The sequence below is a fragment of the Pelophylax lessonae genome (genome assembly GCF_965119305.1).
Source record: "Pelophylax lessonae genome assembly, contig: HAP1_SCAFFOLD_332, whole genome shotgun sequence".
Classification (NCBI taxonomy): Eukaryota; Metazoa; Chordata; class Amphibia; order Anura; family Ranidae; genus Pelophylax; species Pelophylax lessonae.
The window spans coordinates 150,874-153,667 of record NW_028120012.1 but is presented as its reverse complement, the minus strand read 5'-3'; the positions used below and the strand labels follow the sequence as shown (position 1 = coordinate 153,667).

The 2,794-nt window shown below is 40.2% G+C and overlaps 1 pseudogene across 1 annotated transcript; it reads right to left on the bottom strand.

Moving 5' to 3' along the window:
• Positions 1-903: 903 nt before the first annotated feature.
• Positions 904-1,829, bottom strand: LOC309543717 (olfactory receptor 5AS1-like; annotated as a pseudogene). Its single transcript has one exon. The product of its transcript is annotated as an olfactory receptor 5AS1-like (transcript).
• Between the last annotated feature and the right edge of the window lie 965 nt (positions 1,830-2,794).

The following is a 2,794-nucleotide window of genomic DNA, read 5'->3' as shown; positions in this document are numbered from 1 at the left end:
GCCCTGATCAGTGCCAGACCTTTCACAAGACCAAGAAGGCAAACTGTCATCGTCATGGGCAGGGGTAGGGAAGTGACCTCTGTTATACAGTGCAGGACAACTTTCCAGAAGTCCTGAACCACTGGACAGTACCAAAAGATATGTCCGAAAGTAGCCAGGAAGTGAAGTAACGCCAACACTCTGTCGAGACCGGCGGATAAATACTGGACAGTTTAGCTGGGGTATATTATATCCTGTGTAGGAATTCAAAGTGAATAAACCTGTCCCTTGCTGCCACTAATCGAGTAAAGGAGAAACTCCACATGCAGACCCAATCCTCCCCATTTAGATCCAGGACTTCCTCCACCCATTTAGTTACTGAAGGGGGAGAAACAGGGAAAAGTTCTTTATATATTTCAGACAGTCTTTTTTGGAGTCATCAAGTAATATATATTTTCCAAAGTTGAGGGCCTAATCTTCAAGATAGTGGAGCCAGATTGGGAGACAAAATAATATACTAGTTTTAGCAAGTGTCTAAAGCTAAAAACAAAACTTTAATATACTGCAGCTTATCAGTGCTTAGGCCCAGTGGCAGGCTTTTTCCCTTCATTTTCACTGTTGTCACCCTAGAACACACTTCCTGTGTTAGGGTGACAACACTCACTTGTTGTACTCTATCTGTGGGGGGAGCCATCAGTGTTACGAGGCTGCTTTCTTGATTTGGAACACTAACCACTCCTACACTCGTCATCTCCATTACAGAGGGGACATTCTTCTGTAGTGCACATAAGATAGCTTTGAAGAATGATAACAATATTGGATTTATCAGTACATTGCACAGGAAGGTACAAGGACACTACTAAAATTCTGGCAACATAAAGATAGACTTATAAGCTGCAATATATTCAATTTGTGTTCTTGGGTTTAGATAATCTTTAATGTCTTTCTGATACTTTCTTTGATATCTTTATTTCTTATGCTGTATATTACAGGATTAACCATTGGAGTCACAACTGTATAGATAACAGAGGCTGCTTTGTCCTGTTCTGGGAAGTAACTGGACTGAGGTCGTATATGCATGAACATGATAGTACCATAGTAGATGGAGACCACAGCAATATGGGAGACACAAGTGGAGAAAACCTTCCTTCTTTCTGTTACAGAATGGATGTTTATCACAGTTAAGGTGATGCAAAGGTAGGACAGAAAAATTAGGAAGAACGTACCGAATGCAAAGAGGGCAGTTGCAATGATGCCTGATACCTGATTGAGATAGATATCCTTGCAGGAGAGCCGAAGTAAAGGTGGTATCTCACAGAAAAAGTGGTCAATAACATTAGACTTACAGAACGGCAGCTGAAATGTGAACATTGCTTGGATAGCTGAATTCTTAAAGCCTAGAAACCAGGATGCAATAGCCAGACATAGACAGAGTTGTTTGTCCATTATCATATTGTACTGTAATGGCTTACAAATCGCAATATATCTATCAAAGGCCATGACAGTCAGTATTAAGCATTCTGCACCTCCAAGAGCCAGATGGAAATACATCTGAGCTGCACATCCTAGGAAAGATATAGTTCTATCCTGTGATATGGTGTTTACCAGTATTCTGGGTACCACTGTTGATGAGAAGCAGATGTCAATGATGGCAAGGTTAGTTAAGAAAAAGTACATGGGGTTTGGAGACGGGAATTAAGTCTCACCATGATAATGAGAAGACAATTTCCAGATATTGTCACCATATACATTATAAAGAAGATCAGAAACAAGATTGGTTTTAAATAAGGAATATCAGACAGTCCAAGAAGGATGAATTTTTTTGAATAAGTTTGATTGAAGAGCTCCATTCCATTGTTTGGTAATTTTTTGTTATTAAGTGTAAATGGTAATGAAAATTAAAACATGCTTGTTGTGTACTAATACAAATACACAAATGAAACCAATTAATTAATACAAGTTTAATCAAATAAAATGCATGTTTATTTTTAGGCAAACTCTTTTGAATTGATAAAGTGGGGAAGGGTTAGACTCTATCTTTTGCAGTTCATATTCCCATTGGTGAGTTTCATGCTTCTATTTGTACTGCCACCAAGAAAGAAAGAGGGAAAATCCAACATTTTACAGTTGTTTCCAGAACAAGAGATAAGGGGAAATCTTCCGATGGGAACATCTGTTCTGGGAACAAGTGTCTAAGAAGGGAACTCCTCTTACATTGGGAGATTACCTTCTTTTTGCATCTCTGGGACAGGAAGCAAAGTGAAATGTCCCCAATGGTACACAGCACAAAAAAAAAAAATCCCACAACTAAAAAAAACTGAATTTTTGTAAAATCTTACCGTAAAATTCCTTTCTCTGAGTCCTCCGACAGTCCCCACCCATTCACACAGACTTCACTAATGGGGTATTGCTTCCCCTCCGCAGGAGTTTCTAGGCAAAAGACTTGTAAAAGAACAATTCATCTACATAGTCACACCCATGGGGGCTGTCCTTCTAGTCCAATACCCCCCTGCAATAGCCATCCCAACTCAGTTTGGTCGCAAGCAGTGAAAGTGTAGAAAAAAACCCAAAAGAGGGGCGGGGCGGCGACTGTCGGAGGACTCAGAGAAAGGAATTTTACAGTAATATTTTACAAAAATTCTGTTTTCTCTTACGTCCTCCGACAGTCGCCGCCCATTCACACAGTCTTCACTAATGGGGATGTCCCAAAGCAGTGTAGACATGAGGGGTGGGCAACGCAACCATCAGAAAAGCAACGCAGTACCCACATCAGAGAAAGGAACCTTACATTAGCAGAAAGGTAACCTTCTGGGTA